Below are 21,200 nucleotides of genomic sequence, written 5' to 3' on the forward strand. Positions count from 1 at the left end.
TTCTGAGTCCTTTGTTTCTTTCCTCTGCTGTTCGTTCTGATGCCTCATTTGATAGAGTTTTGCATATGTTGCCCTTCTTTTTCTTCCATGGAATAGAATGCATGGACTTTGGGAAAGCTGGTTGTCACTCAGAAATCTTTTTTCTTTTTAAATTTTCAGGTTGATGGCTGTGTTCCAGTTGGCCACACGATCAGAAGCCTGACCTCCGCATGGTGAGCAGTTTACATTCTTATATGTCCTGTGTGGGCTGGGAGGGACTTTGTAGGTGACCACAGCCCTCACCCCTAATCAAGAGCTACCTCCAGCTATGAAAGAACCAGGCAATATGGGGCACTCACTACAGAACCTCTGATGGACACTCGATTCAGAAAACAAACCCCATGATAGGGAAGGAGCTGTTTTGGTGAAAGAGAAACACCTGTCTCTTGAGAATGAAGGTTGTTGAGAAATGGTTCATGTCCTGTGTCCCTAGACTTGGTCTTGGAAGAATATTCCTGGAGTTGGTGGGCTATGCTCAGTGTCTTAGGAATTTCAGATCACCTGGATCTCTTTGCTATATCCTGCTGTTTTCTTACAAGAGTATCCTAAGTATGCTCTGCTTCACCCCTTTCCTGGCACTCTAACAAATAGGACTGAGGTTGGCAAATTACAGCTTTGGGCCAATTAAAAAAATTAATTATTTTTATTGAGCTCACATTAATTTATAACACTATAGGTTCTAGGAGTATTATTTTCGCAGCTTGACAATTGGGTATATCTTACCATGCCCACCACCAATGTCTAGTCATCTTCCACCAACAGTCATTCCTTCTACCTACTCTGTAGCTCCTTCTTCCACTCTGGTAACTGCTATTCTGTTGTAAGAACTTAAGATTTTTTTGTTTGTTTGCTTGCTTTTGATTTCTTTGTAGTCCACAGATGAGTGAAATCATAGACTTTGTATTTCTCCTTTTGACTTATTTGACTTAGCACAATCCTGTTGTCCTTAATTGTTGTCCTTAGCACAATCCTTGTTGTCCTGTTGTCCTTAGCACAATCCTTAATTGGTGGATGAATTAAGTCCACCCCTGTTGTCATAATTGGTAACAGTTTATCTTTTTTATGACTGTGTAGTGTTCCATCGAGTATATATACCACATCTTCTTCATCCGTTCATTCATTTGGAATCCGATACGTGGGTTGTTTCCATGTCTTGGCTATTATAAATAGTACTGCAGTGAACATAGGAGTGCCTATATATATTTGAGTTACTACTTCTATATTCTTTTGATAAATATCTAGAAGTGGAATTATTGGATCACCTGGTAAATCTATTTTTAATTTTGGAGGCATCTCCCTGTTGTTTTCTGTAGTGCCTACACCAGTTTATAACCCACTAACAGTACATGAGGGTCCCTTTTTCTGCACATTCTTGCCAATACTTCTTATTTCTTGACTTTCTGATAATAACCATTCTAACCAGCATGAGGTGAAATCTCCCTGTGGCTTTGATTTTATTTCTCTAATGATAAGTGATGATGAGCATTTTTCACATGTCTGCTGGCCATCTGCAAGTCTTTCTTTAGTGAAATGTCTGTTTACATCCTCTGATGTGCCTGTTTTTTAGATCTATTTATTTTGGAATGCAGCCACACCTGTGTTTTTTGTTTACAGATTATGGCTGCTTTTGGGCCACAGTGGCAGGGTAGAGTGATTGCCACAGAGAATATATATTCCCCCCAGGGCAGATATTTACTATTTGGCCCTTTATTAAACTGCTGAACCCGTGGGCTCAGGGCAAGCAGAGGATGAATAAGGCCAGCATGTGGGTTACAAAGAAATTTTCTTCCTCACGAATTTGAACTTCCATGACATACAAATGATGACTTCAAGTTATGAAAATAATTTTATTTTTCTTTGTTCCATTTTCTCCATGTTAGATGACAACCATCCTTATACTTCCAAGGAAACACATTTCAGCAGGGCTAGATCCTGTTACATAATGTCATTTTATTGACTAGACAGTTAAATTTTAGTAACCCTCAAGCTCAGCATTTTGAGACCTGATTTGATGGCCCCTCTCCTTCAGTAAGGAGGAAGCATCTCTTCCATCTGATTGTCCTGGTATGTGGTTTATTTTACCTTTGTGCAGGCAAGAATTCTCCATCCTTTTCATGAATGTTTCCTGCTAAGAATTTTCAAAATAAGTAGACTAGCTTATTTCTCCCGAAGTAGAACTCAGCTATTTTTATCTAAACAGGTTCCTTTTGTCTTTTGGCTTTATTGTGCGCTACATTATTATGGGTGAATTTGGAACACTTCATGTAAAAAAATTGAAACAGATTTACAATATAAAGGATTTTGCTTTCTTAATTGTGACTTAATGTTGCAGTATGTAATAAAAATCGGAGTGTAATTATTAAAAATGATAGAAGCAAAGAATGAAAACAATAAATAGTCTAGCAAAGATCCTGTTTCATAATGCATTTGGGTATAATTGGTGTAATAATGTGTAATTAACAATTTTCCCCTGCAGTGTGCCCTTAAGTTTGGGAGAGCAGGAGACCTCTTAGAACCAGGCGTGATGTCTCAATCACTTCCTACATTAGCACTTTGAATCTCTACACAGATCGTAGCAGCTCCCTACCTGCCTAGTTAGGTTTTTATTTTATTTTATTTTTGTATGGTAGAGAGATAGTAAGAGGGCTAGGATAGAGTGTCCCCTAATTCTTGACCAGCCACTCACTATTGTACTGGGATAGTCAAGGAAGAAAGGAGTGGAGAAATCCTTAATGGTCTTGTGACTTTAGCTCAGACTATGGGATCATTTCCTGGGGAGGTGGAGTAGACCATGTGGAGGACCTTTTTTCCCATGTGTCAGGTTGGCCTACACACAGGTTGAGAAACCTTGTCTTTACACAGGTTGAGAAACCATGTCTCATTTTCTAGAGGCTTCTCCAAACCTGGTTCCTGGATTTTATTGCTGAAATGGCCAGAAAAAACACAGCCAAGAAAGAGGGTGGAAGGAACTAGATTCCCAGAGGGAACCTGAGCCTTGGTGTCCCTTGGCCCTTCTACTAGACTCCTTAAGGATCAGGAGACCAGAACAGACAGGAATGCAAAGAGAAATGTTGGCAGAGAACATTCCAGGCAGGTCTAAGCTTTTATTTGCAACATGTTTGGTTCGAGAGTTCTTAATCCAAAATCACCACATCAAGGCTTCTTCTTGGAGCGATGGAGGTGGTAATGGTGGAGGGTTGGGGTGGTGGTGTTGATGGATGGGGTGGGGGTGAGGAGCTCTTTGTTACCCCCTTGTGACTGAGTCTCTTGGGGGACGTTTGCTCAGTGTGACTCTGTAGAGACTGATGTCAAAACACCAGTGCTGATCTTCTGAATGAGTTCTGGGACTGGGAAGAGGATGCAGCACTGAAGGAGACTACTGCTACTCAAAATTTGGGGCCTCTTCTTTGGCAGTCACTCTGGGTGCATTCTTTGGAATTTCTTCATCATCGGCTAGCCTTCTTCTTGGGTGGCTTTGCTTTTCAGTAAAATTCTTAATACATTTGCTTCTCAATTGGTTTCCATTCTGTTCACATAATATCCTTTCTCTACCAAGCAGTGAGAGGCATCTAAATAGTGATCAGATGTCATAACTTCTCTTTTTGCAACTTCCAATGGCTTCTTAGGACCATGTCCCTGGTGGTGGTGGTGGGGGGGGCATAAGATCACCCCAGTGGAAAAGAACCCCTGTCCTACACCCACACACTCAAGATTCTTCCATTAACCTTTTCTACCATCCTTTAACACTAGTCTATTAATGTGGTTCAAATTTGCTGAAGTGTAAGAAAGCGCTTTGAAACAGTGTTACTGGAATGTGGATTTTGGAATTTGAAGTTTTGTTTTTCAATCAACACCTGTGAACTCAGTTTCCTTGTTATCATTTTCCCTTTGTCAGTTATAAAATCTTCCTCCCTAACCAAGGAGTTTCTCACACTGCAGTGTGAGATTTCGATACTTAAAATCACAGACTTGACTCAAAGGAATCTTCATGGATCTGTGGGCAGTAAATGTCCCATTAATGTCAACACCCTCATCACCATCTTGTTCATCCCCATTTTTCTAAAGATGAGTCAAGTAAGGCCCAGTGAGGGACAGTAATTCACCCAAGTCATGGTATGTCAGAGCAGTGACCCAATGGGTATTTCTGGGCAATTTCCTTGCACTTTTGTTTTCTGCACAGGTTGATGCTGTGATTAGCAGAACTCTGGGGGCTCTTACCTCCCTCAGGAGGTCCCTGCTGCAGCTTGAACATAAAGTGCCCCTGTCATGGGTGCATCAAGGACGTGGGTATGATCAGGGAGTAGATGAGGGGAGTTAGAAAGAAGGAGTGGCAGAGAAAAGTACCTTAAATGGCAGAGATATTTTAACTGAAAAAGGGGGAACTGTATGTGAAAAACAATGCAAAAGAAATCAGAGAAGGAACAACCTTAATGAACAAACCAAAGAATCCAATCAACCAAATGCAATGTGTGGATCTTGTTTACAGCTTGATTTGAGTAGATCTAACCTGTGTGTGTGTGTGTGTGTGTGTGTGTGTGTGTGTGTGTGTGTGTGTGTGAGAGAGAGAGAGAGAGAGAGAGAGAGAGAGAGAGAGAGAATTAGAGACATTCAAATGCTGAAAGGATAATTGATAGCACAGTTGACTCTTAAGCAATATGGGGGAAGGGGATATTAGTCTAAAATCAAAGTATAACTTCTGACCTTCCAAAAATTTAACTATGAGCAGTTTGCTGTTATAAGAAGCCTTACCCATGACATAAACTGCATGTTTACACATATTTTGCATGTTATATGCAGTATGTGTTGTATGACAGAAAGTTAGTGAAAAGAAAATCTTACTGAGAACATCATGAGGAAAATAAACTTACAGTACCAGATTGTTTATATTGAAAAAAATTGCACATAAGTGGATCCATGAGATTCAAACCATTCTTCAACGATCATCTTTATGAAATTTTGGGGAGGGAGTTATAAAAATAGCATTGTGATTATATTTTAGAAGATTATATTTTTGGTTTCAGAAATACATATTAAAGCATTTATGTGGTGCAAAATATGGTTGTTGAGGTTTTCTTCAAAATATATAACCCTGTGTGGGAGGAGTTTGTTGAAGGAGGATTGAAGAGTTAAAGTTGGATTATGGATATGTGGGAATTATATACTCATAGTAAAAATTTCCACAGTGAAAAAAGTTGCAAAAAATGGGAAGCTGATCAGCTTCAGTAAGTTGCAAATTGCAAACATCTTTTCAGTTTAAGAAAATTTACAAATAAACAGTGTGAAACATTTGTCAGTTTTTATATTTATATTAAAGACAATCTTCCAAGCCCAACAGACGGTTCCCTGGTTTTCTGGCAAAGTCCCTTTGCCCCAACTGGTGGAATGGGAACAGGAGCCTGGAGGAGTCTTGTCCTCTCCAGATCTAAGGGGAGGCTGCCCCCTCATACACTTGACCATTGGTTTCCACCAGATCTCCCCTTCCCTGAGCCAGCAGAGAGCCTGCTATGTCCTGGGGGAATTTTGGTGGTTGCAAGTGTTGTCCAAAAGAACATTCTCTCTCCCATCCAGGCCCCTCCCATTCCTGGATCCACTTGACACTGATACTGGAAATTTTAGTGCATCCCACCACCAGGACATGCTGCTGCTTAGTGATCCTCTAGTCACCTCCATCTGGAGATTGTTCCCTCCAAATCCTCACACCCCAGCCAGATGTCACCCATAGTTCCCACAATATCCTTTCTAAGCAAAGGGATCTAGTTCTGAATTGGATGTTGCATATACAGTCATGTCTCTGAACACCTGCTATGAGCTATGCCTTGGAATGTATCAGCAAAATTCTCAACTAAAACCCGCATTTCTGAAGCTTGCATTCTATATAGTAGGAAAGACAGAAATACAATACATATAACAAATACCAAATATTATAGAATGGTAGGAGGGGATAAATGCCATAGATGAAAGCCTACCAAGGCACAAGGTGATGGGAGTGCAATTATACGTATGTTGGTCAGGATGAGCTGGTGAAAAGCGACTTAGGGACAAACAATGGAACAAGTGTTGCTATTATACAAGACTGTTCTGGGAAAAGCTCCTAAAAGTCAGTGTTTAGGCTCTGAAGAGGGAGCACCCAGCTTGTTTGATCCAGAAGCCCAGGGTGAGGAAATGTAGGGTAGGTCATTCAGTCTTTGTAGACCATGTAATTGAACACCCTTTTTCTCCCTTCTGGGCCATGGAAATGTCTTCATTCTACCATCTGTCACTCCAGCTTTTGAAGGAAATATAACAAATAACCACACGCTTAGGCTCTCAAATAACATGCACTTAGGACCTCACAGTGTCAGGAATCAAGTGTCTGGGTGCAGGTTGGTGGGTCTTATTAGGCTGCCATCAAGGTGCTGGCCAGACAGTGTTCTCATCTGGAAGCTGATCCTGGGAAGAAACTGCTTCCAAACAGTTTCCGTTGTTGACAGAATTAATTTTCTTGCTGTTGTAGGACCCTGGATTCTTCCTGGCTGTTACTTGAGGGCCACTTGTGGGTAGGGTACTACCCACAGTTCCTACCACCTGGCCTCTCTATGGGCAGCTTACAGCCTTTTGGATTAGTCTACTTATCTAGCCTTTTCCCTATGAGCCAATTGCTCCCCCCCTCAAGCACCCCCACCAGCATTTCTGATCTGTCCTGTCGGTTTGGACCTTGTTCCTCCACAAAGTCCCCTGTACCTCAGCTCTGCTGTTCCCCAGAGGCTTCCTGTCATCTCTCCTAGGCCTCTTGGATGGCTCCTTCTCTGATTTATACTCACACCTGGTGCTTGCACCCTGGCTTTGTGTTGAAATCATCAAGGTCACTTAAACTGGGTCACTCAACTGTGTATAGACTCGGTGAACTTCCCTATACATAGGATTTTTAAATTTTTATTAAAATAATGTTGATTGAATTATTGGAATTAAAAAATTCATGAGGAAACTGTGACATACTAAACCAAGCATGCTTTGGGCAGTCAGGTTGTCCAGTACCGTTGCCCCTTGGCCTGCTCTGCCTGTGGTCAGGCACCCAGATATCAGCACTGTGCTCCATGGCCAGCACCAGCCACATGTCGCCCAGATGATTGGCTGCATCTGCTGCCTGGGGCCTGATTTATGCTCACCTCGGGGTTCCACATCACTCCCTGGTTCCATAAGACCCTTAGGATGTGGAACCTTAGCCCTGCCATTCTCTGTGAACTTTTTTCTCCTAAATTCTGAGTTTGGCTTCTGTGCTGAATTGACCTGTGGATAGATTGCGTGCTATTCGATGCTCTCTGGAGCTCACAGCAACTTTTAGATGGACTGTCAAAGAGGGAGAGGCCACCTTCTCCTCCTGGGCCTCTGTGGGCCAATACCACTTTTTGGATGCCCACTATGAAAGCCTGTTTCGAAAGCAAACTGCAGCCGGAATGCACTGGATCCACCTTGAAGGAGTTTAGATGTGGGAGGAAAGCAGGGCAGCTATGAGAAAGCAAGACTACCTAACAGCAGAGCTAGAGGGAGAGCTATGCTGGCCTCCTAGGGCCTGCTTCCTGCAGGGAGTCAAGGAAACACAGCGCCATCTTGAACTGGCTTCTGTGGAACAGGAGCAAGGCCCCCTTGTTGATGATAGAGAAGTTGGGAGGGACCCTTTAAAGGAGATGATTAGGAGGACTCTGGTTCTTTCGGTAGGATATGGAAATGTGTCTTCTGTGGAGGAGGCAAGTGGGAGCCGCCTCTGTGTATTAATGGCCAGTGGGGAAAGGGCAGCAGTGTTCCCCAAGGGCCAGGGAATCCTGTCTTCGGCAGCTCTGGTCCTCATAAGCAGTTTCTCCTGTCTTTCCTTGATTCTTCAGCAAGGGAAGAGGCAAGACCCATTACGTGGCTGCTGCCTGAGGCTGAAATGGTTGCCAAAGTTGTTACCTAAGCCCCTCATGTTTTCCTTGTTTTTTGAAGCCTGCCAGACCTTTGCTTTTCTGCCTTATCCACCTCTGTCTAGGCATGCTTGTTTTTTGTTTAGTCCTGGGCAGTTTGCAGGAAGGACTCCTGGTACTTTATATAGTATGTGCTGACTCCAGACTCTATCCCACCCAAGACAGAAAAGGAAGTTGTGACAGTTGCCAGGAAGAGCTGGTATTTTTCTAAGTGGAAACTCTGTGGAGGGACTATTGGCTAATGAAAATCAAAACAAAACAGCAACTGGGTTTTTTGGGCACCTACTATTATATGTTGGGTTTTGGGCAAAGTCCATCAGATCCGTTGCTTCATTTATTCCCAAGAATAATCAGGTAGGTGGTTGTTGCTAGCACATTGTTGTCAGTGCAAACGGGGAAACAGAGGTTGAGAGAGGTCACAGAGATCTTCAGAAGTTAGAGACCAAGGGATTCAAACTGGGTAGAGGGAGACATTCTGATCCAACAAATTCATGCCCAGCATATGGGGATTTTCCAGCCTATCTTGTAGAGGTTGTCCATGCTTCTGAGACCTGCTGTGGTTCTGAACATGGAGTCCTTAGTGATAAGGAAGTTGCAGCCCCAGGTTGAAGGGGAACTTGAGAATGAATATTTGCAAAATACCTCCATGGTCTGGCCACGTCTATGGGCTTCTGCAGGTTGCACTTCTTACATAGATTTTGTTCTCTATTGTCGGACAGTACAGATGTCTTAGGAGTGACCATGTTGGGGCCTGAGTGTTGTGATGATTAGTTGTATGTGTCAAATTGATTGGGTTCTGTGGTGCCCACATGGTTAGTCCAAATATTTTTCTGTGTGTTTCCTTAAGGTGTTTTTGGATGTGTTCAACATCTAAATTTCAAGACAAAATAATGCAGACTGATCTCCTTAATATAGGTGGGTCTGGTCCAATCTGTTGAAGGCCCTAATAGCTCAAAGGCTGACCTTTCTCCAAATAAGGGGGAATTTCTGTGTCCCAGGATATCAGTCAGTTTCCTGTGTTTGGCCTTGGACTTGGGCATATACCATCAGCTGTCTTGTGTCTTGAAGTTGCTAATTTAGATCTCACATTTATCAGCCTTCATAGTCCTGTGAACAAATTCCTTATAACAAAATCATCATCCTATTTGTTGCTGGAGAACCCTGAATGACACAAGTACTCATTCCGGGTCACTGCCCTTTTCCTGATTTTTCAAGTCAGCTGTCATCTGACTGATCTTCCTGCGGATGCTCCAAGGAAACAGTGGAGCCATAGTTTCTTCACTTATAAACTTACATTTGCTTTCCTTTCTTATTGCTAAACTCACAACACAGTTTTGAATACAGACAGCTCATTTTCACGTCCATCCCCCTTTTCTCATTGTTTTTGAATGTCCTCAGGAAAATTTCTTCCCTATCTTTCTATTCTCTTCACCTTCTTTGCTTTTCCCCAATCATTTGCTTTTCCTTTGCCCCCTCCCCATTGCTGTTCTTTCTTATTACACTATTCAGGATCCAGAGTAGTCCTGTAGTTCACACAGTTCAGAATAGTATTACAATGAGATAACATCTCACACCTGTGAGAATAGCCTCTGTCCAAAAGATCAGACACAACAAGTGTTGGTGAAGATGTGGAGAAAGTGGGCCCCTATACACTGTTGGTGGGAATGCAGACTGGTCCAGCCCCTATGGAAAGCAGTATGGAGGTTCCTCAAAATATTAAAAACAGATAATCCAGCAATTTGATTTCTAGGACTCTACCCCAAAAATGCAAAAACACTTATTAGAAGGGATATATGCACCCTGCGTTCATTGCAGCACTATGTTCAATAGCCAAGTTAAGGCTACAACTCCAGAGCCCAAGGACAGATGAGTGGATTAGGGAGATGTGGTATCCATAAACAATGGAATACTATGCAGCTATGAAAAAGATGAAACCTCCCCTTTCAAGGCAATTTAGATGGAATTCGAGGTGATTATGCTAAGAAGAAATAAGTCAGAAGTAGGAGAAGGATACTTGATAATTTCCTCATATCTGGAATATAAAAACAAGGCAAAAGAACAGATAAAGTCAAACCAAACTACAGGATTGAAGCCATGGAGGGGGGGCGGGTAGGGTTGGCATGGGGGAGAAGAGGGGAGGGGAAGGCCCAGTGGACTGTGCTGGAGGACTGTGGGTGCCTTGGTGGTGGGTGTGGTGTAGTAACATATATCTGAAAAGTGTGATCCTACACCTCTGAATCATTATAGTATTTTAAGCCAATGCTGCCCAAATTAAAGAAATACAAAAATTCATGGTAGTACTGGTTTTTACATACAAGATCACCAGCCTCTTAAACCCATCCTAGGATTTCCAGGAATGTCTCTAGTCACCTAATATGAAATCTGATTTTCTTGAAGCACCAGCTTTTAAGATGAATAAAGTATTTCCTTTTGAACCTAACTGTTTTGCTGTAACTATCGTTGCAAATTTAGTTACCTCATTTGCAACTTCTCTGTTTTTGGCATTTATTTTCCTTGAAGGTGTGGAGACATCTACCACATTTTGTGTAGAAGAGGCTTTGTAGGCTGGGCCAGCTGCTGCTGCGGGGACCGCTGATGTGCCAGGCTACCCTAGTTCCACTTCCCTGTTGTTGGGGGGCGGGGGAACATCTCTCCACTGGGATGTTGGGGATACTCCCTGTTTCTTTTCTGTTTCCTTTGCTGCCTCTGCATTTTACTCATTCATACGCCATCATCCCCTGGCCCTCACTGCATAATAAGCTTTGTGATATACTAGCCTTCTGTGAAAGCCGGGGCGTAGACGTCTAAGGAGGCCCAGTGATGCGTGTGAAGGTGGGTGCCTGTGAATCTCAGCCCTGCACAGATGGACTGGCATGTGCCATCTGCCCCTGGAATGGGGGTCTGGGTTGTGAGGCCTGGCTTGGCCTGTGCATACATACAGCTTTCAGCAGATCAGCAGCAAGATACTGTGTATGTTTTTGAGCAACAGAAATTTCAGCTAAAGATAAGAGTTAGTTTAAAGTGCCAATGGACAGATGAGTGGGTAAAAAATATACACTCTCTATAGCCAATGGGGCACTCCTCAGCTATAAAAGAAAGATGAATGTCTGCCATTTGCAATAACTTGGATGGAACGAGAAGGACTTATGCTACGTGAAATAAGTCAGATGGAGAAAGACAAACACTTGGAGATTTCACTCATATGTGGAAGATAAAGAATCAAAACAAACACATGAACTAAATAAGGCAAAAATAAACTTTCCGGCTATGAAACACAACAAAAACAGCAAAACTCCCAAAACTAACCTCCTGAAAGCTCAGACCAAGATAGACTCCATAAAACCCAATCTCCGCTTTATTTCCCTTCTCCACTGACTGCATTCATTATGCAGGGTCAGGGCAGAATAACTGTTACATTCAGTGGATATATTCCAGCTCAGGAAGTAACGGGTGGTAGTCTTAAATTAACTCTTGGATTTTTACAAGGATTTGGGACAGCCTGTGTGTGCTAGGAAGAGAACAGGCCTTTGGGGGTTGCCAGGAGTTTGAGTGTCTGCGTTCCGTGCAGTGTGTGTGACAAGTCAGAATTCTGTGTAGCTGCTGCAGTGTGCATCTCTTGTAACTGGAACTGTAGACACCATCCAGAACAGCAAGGGGCACCTTGACATCTCCTTGGTGCCAGATTTGCCACCAAATTTGCAGTTTAACACAAAAGAGTCTTTTGGAGCAAACATTGCCCCTTCCTTAGCAAAACCAAAATGAAATACAAAAGAACTGCAGTGAAAGAACATTCTAGAAGATGTGCTAACCTGGATAAGACTTGTCGTGGCATCACAGAATGTTGCAGCCAGCAGGAGCAGTGCAATAAAATGAATTCAAATCCTTCATTTACAGATAACCTGAGATCCTGGAACTTTAGTGTTTTGCTGCAGATCAAGATTCGCTGTCCCCATAGACTTTCTCACGTCAGCCTGTGACATGTCACATCGCATCCCACTGCTAGGTGACGTTTCCCAGGAACCACGACCTGCTTGGTGCTGATCATAAGCTTGGCCATAACAAAAGCAGCCTTTGTATTTGTGTTCTCTTAGAGTTGCTGATCTCTCTGTGAGATGTTTTTGCTTCTTTATCTTCCACATGTGAGTGGAATCATATGGTGTTTGTCTTTCTCTATCTGATTTATTTCACTGAGCATAATACCCTCTAGGTCCATCCCTGTTGCTACAATTGCAGGATTTCAGCTTTTTTTAAAAAAATGGCTGAATTAGTATTGCCTTGTGTCTGTGAACACATCTTTATCCACTCATCTGCCGTGGAGCATTGAAGTTCTTCTCACTTTTTTTTTTTTTTTAATTTTACACTAACTCAATACTCAATATACTTTATATTTACAGGTAGTGAAATATTTAACAACAGACCCCAGGTCATTATTTATCTGCGGTCCTCATAGTCCAGTCTCATTTTCCTCGAGCTGACAAATTTCACTTTAGTCTTTGTGGGGAATGTAAGTATGAAATTAATATTGTAGCCATTAGTCACGTATTCCGAATTTTTTCCTTGTAAATTCCCAGAGCAGAAGCATGAAATTCATCAGTCCACATCCTTGATGCTTTAAAACCATGGTGGCATTGTGGATATTTTACTGCTCCATTGAAATCTAATGCTGTAAGGGGTGTAGGAAGAAGTTGCCTTTACTGCTTCATGCTTTTAAAATCAGGAAGCTGTTTTTCTGGACTGGTGCAGGCTGACTGAGTGCCGTGCTTTGTGATGATGGGACGGCCTGTACAAATTCTGGGTTTTCGGGCCTTTCCTGGAAAGCGTGTGTTCAAGTTGCCTAGTAACTGCTGTTGTAATGCTCACGGGTCAGCTTATCATCAGTGCTGTCCAGAGAAACAGGTCCCGCTGCAGGAAGCTAAAGTGCTTAGCATTGATTTTCATGACATTTTTCTCTTAATGAAATCTCATCAATTTCCATCCTTCTGGCTATTTTGAGACCAAAGAGTGCCCTAGGAGGAGCAGCTTACAGATTGGGCTGCGCTTTGCCTGTTGAGAGGCCGCCTTCCATGAGGTCCGGCGTTCATGAAATATGTTCTCAAGGCCTTTCCATGAAGGCCAGCTCTGTCTGATGTTTCACATTATAGTACCAGTCAGATTTATGTTGCCGGCCATGAATTCCAAACCCCAGTTTCCAGGGATTTGCAAGAGAGAGAGGGATACAGTTAGCTTATTGAGAATGAAAACTTGGGAAAGCCATAGTAATTCAGGGCTCATTGTAGAAACTGAGAAACCGTGGCTATAAAATGATTCTCTTTTGTCTCAAATAAGCATGTCAGAATTTTACTTTGAAAGCTGAAAGACCACAGGAGCCTGCAATTTAGGGGTTTTATTCCAACAGTGGTGGAGATGGTCAGGTGAGATTTCTTACACCCTGGAGGGCACTGAACCTATTCAGGCCCCTTTAGAAATTGATTCAAGCTCTGGGACCTCTCCCCAGAAAAATGCATGCTCTTGTATATGGTTTTAGGGTTCAGGAATTCCTTGGAGTTTGAGAATTTCTTTGACCTGCGTACTTCAGTTGTTTGATTTTGTTTTCATTCGGGAATCATGGTGCTTAGTGCTGTGCAAAGCTGTCATCCTCCTGAAATTTGGGATCTTTTCTTGATTGTGTTTGCCAGTTCAGTATTGGTGAGCTGCCTGCTGATGCAGCATTAAGAAGTGACTCTTATAAATTAGAAACATTGAAATAAACTGCCTGGGTGTACTTTCATTAAAAATAAACAACCCACCCAAACCAAAACAAAAACCTGGCAGATTTCCAAGGCAAGGGAAGAGTAACTAGGGGAAAGGAAGGGAGAGGCCCAGGGAAAGTAATATTAACACCTAATTTTGTGTGACTGCATTTTAAAAACCATTTAAAAAAAAAAATCAGATCCTTTCCCCAAGGGCAAAGAATTAACTCAGTGAGGATAGATAGCAGAATGGTCTATAATTCTGAACTCAATTCTAGAAGTGTTTGGGCTATGAGGGCATCCCTGGCTCTCTGTGGAAACTGCCTTGTGGGAAAAGATTGCCTCCTCCCATTCCCCATTATTTTGCAGTGTCTGGGGAGTTGGCCCCGAAATGACTGTTCATTATTTCTTGTCCATTACTAGAGCATTTAATTATTCCCAAAGACTGGGAGCCCGTGGGGAAGCAGACAGGCCTGGCCACGTCCTGCACGGGGCTCTTCCTATAGCCCATTCCTTCTTCTTCTTTCCTTTGTTTTTCAAAGATAAAGCTGTGAAATAAAGTGGGGAGTTCGAACTTTCTACCTTTCAGGCAGGGAGAGAGGCCTCTGTTGAAATGACTCCCAGCTAGTTAAGTGTCTGTCCCTCCAGGATAATGAGTGTCTGTAGAGCTACATTTGAACTTGGTGTTTAATATAATTACTTCATCCAGAGTGGGTTGAACCTGGTCCATTCCCAAGACCTGTCCTCGTCCTACCTTTATACTTCCTCTCTGACCTGGGTTAGGGTTCTTTTCCTAACCCAGATAGATGCTGGGAGTAAATTATTATTTAGAAGATGTACTAAGCTAGCAACAATGAGGAAAAACAGTGTTTCCCAGCTTAGACATTTTGACCTCTCCCCACCTATTTCTCTTTTCCCCCCAATTTTCTCTTGCAACCTGTTGTGAAAAATTTTCCTTCCTAAATTTTTTTAAAGATTTATTTATTTATGCATACAAGAACTGGGGTACAGGCCAGAGGGGTGTGTGTGGGGGGGGGGTGAGAGGATTCACCAGAAACAGAGCAGCGAACAGAACAGGTGGATCTACTGAAATACACTGCTGAGGGGAGCAGCGGGCAAATCAGGAGAGGTCTGCTGTGCCATGTGGGCATCTCCACGGCCAGCGGGAATCGAACCCGTGCTGCAGAGGCTGCGGACAGCTTCACAGCGCTGTGCTCAGCCGCCTGCACCACCAGGGAGCCCCTTCCTAAATTTTTTAACTTTATCATTTTATTTAGAATGTTTCCTTCCTAAATTTTTTTTTTTTTTTATAGAGGCATGTTTTATTTATTTATTTGTTTGTTTGTTCGTTTGTTTTGTTTATACATGCACTGGGGACAGTCAGAAGCGCGGGAGGGCGAGAGAATTCACCAGAGCCAGAGCGGGGAGCAGAGCAGGCAGAAGGACCGAAGTACACTGCTGAGGGGAGCAGCGGGCGGCAGGAGAGGTCTGCGCACCATGTGGGACCCTCCTGCACCATGTGGGACCCTCCTCCACCATGTGGGACCCTCCTCCGGTGGCCGGGGAGCAGCCGGGAATCGAACCGGCGCTGCAGAGGCTGCGGGCAGCTTCGCAACCCAGCGCTCAACCGCTGCGCCACCGGGGAGGCCCTCCTTCCTAAATTTTTTAACTTTATCATTTTATTTAAAATGAGTCTACTTGGTCAGAAGCATTCCTATAAAATTATTTGAATATATCAAGTCAGAACTGAAATAAAGTAACACACAATAATAAATAAACTGCACAGTAATAAAACAGCACTGTTCATCAATAAACAGTGGTTAGGACCACTAAATTTAATGGTGCTCTTTACTTATGTAAAGAGCTTTCTTCTAAGAAAGCAAGCCCACAATTGCGTTTTGACTTCTTAAGATAATTTCACGTAGTATGATGCTGCATAGAACTCACTTACAGGGGACCGTTGCCAGCCACTGTGACTGCATTTTATTTGTCTTATTGTCCCTTCGTGTCTAAATGGGGAGGACGGTGAATATTTTTTTTATTTTTTAATTTTTTTGTGGGACCCTCGCCAGCGGCCGGGGAATGAACCGGCGCTGCAGAGGCTGCGGGCAGCCTTGCAGCACAGCGCACACCTGCTGCGCCACCAGGGGAGGCCCAGGAAGGTGAATTTTTGTACCATTTTTTTGAGGCAAGTTTCTTTTGACTTCATCCCCCTGCCCTGACCCAGCTGCCTGCTGTGAGTAGGAGGACTTAATGAAGAGACCTGGATGCACTAATTTTTCACATCAGGTTGCAAGAGAAAATAGGAGAAAAAAGAGAAATAGGGAGGGAGAGGTCAAAGTGTCTGAGCTGGGAAACATTTTTTTCCCTCATTATTGCTAGCTCAGTACATCTTCTAAATAGTAATTTACTGCCCGCATCTATCTGGCGCTCATTGGCAGTTAGTGAGCAGCGTGTGTGCATCTGCGATGCCCACGTAGTCTCTCCTGAATCCGAAAGAGGTGGTGCAAGTGCAGGATTCCAGGGTCCTGCTTTGACAGTCTTTCTTTTTGGCCAAACTTGAGTCAGTTCCTAGAAGACCTCTTTTTTTTTTTTTTTTAAAGTTTTGTTTTCTCTCATGCCAGAGGCATCTTCCTTTTTTTTTTTTTTTTCAAAGATTTATTTATTTATGCATATAAGAACTGGAGTACAGGCCAGAGGTGCAGGGAGAGCGGGATGAGAGGATTCACCAGAGACAGAGTGGGCAACAGAACAGGCAGACTGGCTGAAGTATTTCAGCGGGCAAGACAGGAGAGATCTGCTGCGCCATGTGGATCCAGCTCCCTGGCCAGGGATCGAACTCATGCTGCAGTGGCTGCAGGTAGCTGTCTTAACCCTTTGTGACACCTGGGAGGCCTTAGGAAACCTCTTTTTTTTTTTTTTTTTTAAAGATTTATTTTATTTATAGAAGAGCTGGGGTACAGGCCAGAGGCGCGGGAGGGTGAAAGACTTCACCAGAGATAGAGCGGGAAACAGAACAGGCAGACTGACGAAATACACTGCGGAGGGGAGCAGTGGGCGAGACAGGAGAGGTCTGCTCCCCATGTGGGTAGCTCCGAGGCTGGTGGGATCGAACTGGTACTGCAGAGGCTTGCAGACAGCTTCACAGCCTGCGCTCAACCGCCTGCACCACCAGGGAGGCCCAGGAGACCTCTTTTTAACCCTTGACTTTCTTTCTTTCTTTTTTTTTTTTTAAAGATTTATTTATTTATTTTATTTTATACGAGCACTGGGTACAGTCAGAAGCGCGGGAAGGTGAGAGAATTCACCAGAGCCAGAGCAGGGAGCAGAGCAGGCAGAAGGACCGAAGGACACTGCTGAGGGGAGCAGTGGGCGGCAGGAGAGGTCTGCGCGCCATGTGGGACCCTCCTCCGGTGGCCGGGGAGCAGCCGGGGATCGAACCGGCGCTGCAGAGGCTGTGGGTAGCTTCGCAACCCAGCGCTCAACCACCGCGCCACTGGGGAGGCCCTTAACCCTTGACTTTCAACCCTGATTCTCTGTGGTCTGCCCAGCCCAGCACTGGCAAAGAATCCTGGTGTCACCCCCCATGCTTGATGCTTGACCACCCTTGACACCCGATCAGGTAACTTACCTGCACTTTTGATGTTTAAGTCCTGGGTGTGTTTTTTTAGCCGGAATCCTGTCAGGCCAGCTCAGCAGGAATCCCCCACCCTCACCCTTGGTGTCTCCTATTAGTAATTTTCCAGTGTGACCCCCTCCCTGTGCTCCTTGGCTGCAAATCCCCACTTGTCCTTATTATTTTCAAAGTTGAGCTTGATCCCTCTTCTCTATCTCAGTAATGTCGAATCATCCGTCCTTGCCTCTTTAATAGGAGTCAGGATAATATTTTTCTTTAACAACCTCTAGATTCTTTCTTAGTTGATATGTTCATATGGGGGCTTCTGCATTAGCTCTGGAAGGGTGACTCCTGGAAGGAGATCCCAGACTGCAGGGACTCTCCCAAATGGTGACCCGAGACCTGGACCCTCTGGATTGTGGCCTGGCCATTTCCAGCTTGTGTCTCTGGGGTCACCATGTTCCTGACAGTCAAGTCATGGAAGGGGGAAGAGATGAAGCCTTGTATGTGGAGGACACATCTCTTCCCCTCCTATTCCTTGGTCTGAGTCAATCACACAGTCCCCTGTCTCTTCAAGGGAGGCTGGGAAATGTAGAGCAGAGGAAGAGAGACTCTGCAATTTATTTATTTATTTGTTTGTTTGTTTGTTTGTTTATTTATTTATTTAAAGATTTATTTATTTATGCATACAAAAACTGGGGCATGGGCTAGAGGTGTGGGGGTGAGAGGATTCACCAGAAACAGAGTGGGGAACAGAACAGGCGGAATGACTGAAATACACTGCTGAGGGGAGCAGCGGGCGAGATAGGAGAGGTCTGTGGCACCATGTGGGCCAGCTTGCTGGTCGGGGATCGAACTCGTGCTGCAGTGGCCGCCGATAGCTTCATATGTTGTGCCCCAACCCCTTGCGCCACCAGGGAGGCCCGAGACTCTGCAATTTAAACCAGTTCACATGTCATTTGGATGTTGGAGGGAATCTTGGGCCACACATGGAGAAATGCTGTGCATGATGATTGCAAAGTGTCGTCCTGTCCTGATAATCTATGACTGGACTGGATAATCCATGCTGGACAAAAGCAATAAACAAAAAAATCCTAATCTTTTTTTTACCCATGTTCTGAAGCATGGTTGACTTGTTCAGACTAGTTAATTGTCTCTTCTCCACAGTGGCTTTACAACCACCTTGTTCTGTCTTTTCAGCTTCAGAAACATACCAGGATATTGCCTTATGGTGCCTCAGTCCATGATGGGGTGCTGGGGACCAGAATGGGGGCCACACACAAGAAATGTGCTTGCTTCCCTTGGCAACTTATCTGTTGTCATGGTTTGCTATTTCATTTGTCCCTTTAAAGCCACCTCTTCTTAGAGTCAGTGATCTGGGACCATGAAAACGCATGCCTGCTGTTGACTTGGTCATTTGTGTTGTGATTTTTTAAAAGGCCAAGTGCTTGGGTTATTTTATTAGGCTAAAAAACAGATGTGGGAGTGGGGAGGATGGAGTGTGATGATCTATTTCCTTTACTGTCCCCAAGGAAAGTAGTGGGGTCAGAAGAAATATTTGCATCTGCTTGAGATCTGGTTTGAGCAAATGGCAATGGTGAGGGAAAAGTAGACTGTGCATACAGGGACTTTGAATGATTTTTTTGGTTCCTAATTTCTCCACATCATCGGTTGCTAAGCTACTAGCATTTATGATACAGGCTAGCAGGTGCTTTCTAGATGGAACATAATACTGACATCAAACAATATTAACTAACATTTGTAGACTACTTACTGCATATGGCCTTTGTTATCCTACTTCCTCATCACTATGACACTAGGGGGTATTAGTACCATTTTTATCCGTTTTACCAGTTGAGGGAAACTGAGGCGGCGTCACAGGTGGTTAAGTAACTGCAAAATGACATTGTTGGCCATGCAGACTCTGTCGATAGAAGAGCAAGTAATCCATGGCTTCGTCCCTTCTCAATGTGATTGTTCCCCATTAGTCATTACACTCTTAGACCATGCATGGTTTTTCTTTCAAACCCCTCCCCTTGGTTTTTACATGTAAATGACATGGTGTGGAAGAAAGTGGTTCCATGTCCTTTTGTTGCAGGGCAGGGAGAGGGGCAGCCCAAACCCGGCAAACCTGCCTATTCTAAATGGGTTCTGCCATCTGCCGCATCAACACAAAACATATGAGACTTAAATGAGAAGGAACTTTAATACAATTAGGAAACAATACAGGAAAGGCAAAGAATCTAATTTCTAAATCAAGCACCCAAAGTTACCCGTCCCCTCATGGGTAAAAGTCCACCCAAGTGGGACTGGCCCAAAACAAGGCCCCAAAGCCTGCCCCAAGTCTAAAGCATTGTCCAGTGGGGACCCACAGAAAAGGGTCAGAAACAACCAGACAAGCCTGGAAGGAAAAGAGCAAAATCAAAATCAAGATAAAAGCTGCCATTGTCACCTCCCCACGGGTCTCACCCACATCTGTGTCACCCTGTCCACGACCAAAAGGCAAGCGCAGTTCCTTCACGTGTCTCTAGGCTCCATGCACCTCCTCCAGGTCTCCTTCTGGCTCCATCCTGCTTCCTTCCTTCCTCAGTCTCCTCTGCAGCTTCTTCTCTTCCTGCTCAGCTCCACCCTCCCTTGGGTGGGGCAGGGAACCTGGAACCTCCCCCTTTCCTGGGGACCTCCCTGTTACACTTTCACCACAGTTACGGTTTCTGCATTGGCATCTAATGCTGCCAACTTTTTGAGTCAGAGAGTAAAGCCAGCCATATTTCCTATCAGGCTCAGATAGTATAGGAAGCTTAGAAATATTAATAATGGGTCAGTTATCATTTCTTTTAGCCATCATTTCATAGGGCATTTCCATTCAGATGCATTTTAAAGTACAGAATGCTTTGAAAATTTACTTGTCTCATGGGGTCAAGGGAAGGTGGTATTATTTCTGTTTGCAGGCAGATTTTAAACATTGTGCCAACACTCCCTTCCTGTCCAGCTGCTTCTGGTGAATTAATGGTAATGGCCAACCCCCTTGGCAGATGTCCTCAGCCTAAGAGTACCCCTGGACTGACAGCAGGTGAAAATGACCAGTTGATCACAGAATATGGTTGACCTTACCCCCACCTTTATTATTATCAAGTAACTAAATGATTCATTGAGATCAGTGCTTCTCAGCTGGGGATGAAATTGCCCTCCAAGAGACACTGGCAATGCCTGGGGCTATTTTTGGTTGTTAGCTGGTGGGTGGGAGGAGCTCTATGCTGCTGGCATCCAGTGGGTAGAGGCCAGGGAGGCTTCTACACATCTTACAATGTGCTGAGCCCCTCTACTCCCTTAGGACAAAGAATTACCCAGCTGAAAATGCCAATATTGCTCAAAATGCCAATAATGCGAAGATTGTGAAACACTGAATTGATCTTTGGAGGATTGTAGGGTAAGTAAAGTATCAGGCTTTTCTGTCCTCTCGCCATTAGGATTGATGATGGATCTGCCGTCCTGAATGCATGCCTGATGGCGGGCACCTGGAGTAGGGTGTGGGCATGCTTAGGTGGGTACACCTGGGCTGAGAGACTAGGCTTATTAGGTCAGCGTCATGGGGATGCCAGTGGAACAAAGGAACAGGAGAGCAAGAGAGGAGAGCGGAGCAGAAGAGGAGAACAAGAGAGAGAAGCAGGGGCCACGAGAGAATGCTGGAGAGCCCAGAAAGAGTGAAGACTTGCTGGGGGCTAGGAGGCCTGCCAGCCTGCCAGCCTCCTGGCCCTCTCCCCCCACACCCCTGCCTGCCGTGTACCTGGTAAATACCAATAAAGCCTGCAAAAAGCCGCTGAGGGCTCCAGCTCTCCTCCTTACCTGGTCTGCTCGAATCTTAGAGACCCTGCACTGGCC

The 21,200-nt window shown here is 44.2% G+C and overlaps 1 protein-coding gene across 11 annotated transcripts in view; it reads left to right on the plus strand.

Annotated features, from left to right (window-relative positions):
- Nucleotides 1-21,200, plus strand: part of TIAM1 (TIAM Rac1 associated GEF 1) — a 355,067-nt gene that overhangs the window by 69,641 nt on the left and 264,226 nt on the right. For 9 of the 11 annotated variants that reach the window (XM_054700314.1, XM_054700319.1, XM_054700320.1 and 6 more), the window contains exon 2: nucleotides 160-212. The gene's annotated coding sequence lies outside the window, so the exon portion shown is untranslated. Of the gene's footprint in view, nucleotides 1-159; nucleotides 213-20,652; nucleotides 20,749-21,200 lie in introns of all 11 variants that reach the window. The other 2 variants (XM_054700321.1, XM_054700322.1) reach the window with 1 other exon arrangement.

The sequence above is a fragment of the Talpa occidentalis genome, unplaced genomic scaffold (assembly GCF_014898055.3).
Source record: "Talpa occidentalis isolate TD23 unplaced genomic scaffold, MPIMG_talOcc4v2.1 talOcc4.4, whole genome shotgun sequence".
Classification (NCBI taxonomy): Eukaryota; Metazoa; Chordata; class Mammalia; order Eulipotyphla; family Talpidae; genus Talpa; species Talpa occidentalis.